We start from the raw sequence: 705 nt of genomic DNA on the forward strand, positions 1-705 counted from the left end.
TATTGGAAATAAAAAATATGTACCTTTATCTAAAAAATATATACATATATATTTTAAGGGGCATAGTTAAATTCTTGTTACTTATTTTTATGCAAAATAAGCTTCTTCTTCATCGATTGTAAGAAACGGGAGCCAAATGAAAATATCTTCCCTTTTTTGAAAATTGCGTACAGTTGGAAATAATATATTCACATATGTACTCAAATTTTTGTGTAATTTCTTCGTTGGTTCTAGTTGCAACCTTAAGATGCAAGTATGTATCGAGATCGTGCTTCATTGAAAAATTGCTGCTCGACGATCGAATTCGACGGTAGGCCTCGGTAGCCGTTTCGCAAGCGTGTCAGCCGAGTTCTTTCGCAAGATGAGCACACCGCAATCGTTATCTACGGCTCGAGCGAGACGCGTTCAAACAATAATCGTTCTCGGAACACAGCCTTTATCAGTTGCAGCTCCTTGAACCTTTTGGATGCAACGCGGTATGCAGTCGATGATCTCAGCCAGCTGGTGACGCTCAAACGGAAGTTCAGGTTTATCAATAAGGCGTTTGTTCGTCGAACAGACTGGCTATTCTCCATGGAAATAATTACCATACGTACAGCCTCCGCTATTGTAAACCTCTTACAAAATCAAGCGATCGCGCGACTCTACGTGATCTTGTATATTTCTCCACACATACTCGACGAGTGAAGGAAACTGTATACGCAC

At 40.1% G+C, this 705-nt stretch overlaps 1 protein-coding gene across 6 annotated transcripts in view; it reads right to left on the reverse strand.

Annotated features, from left to right (window-relative positions):
* Nucleotides 1-705, reverse strand: part of LOC143208679 (BPTF-associated chromatin complex component 1) — a 29,285-nt gene that overhangs the window by 18,385 nt on the left and 10,195 nt on the right. The window lies entirely within an intron of this gene.

This window comes from Lasioglossum baleicum, chromosome 5, assembly GCF_051020765.1.
Source record: "Lasioglossum baleicum chromosome 5, iyLasBale1, whole genome shotgun sequence".
NCBI classification, from domain to species: Eukaryota; Metazoa; Arthropoda; class Insecta; order Hymenoptera; family Halictidae; genus Lasioglossum; species Lasioglossum baleicum.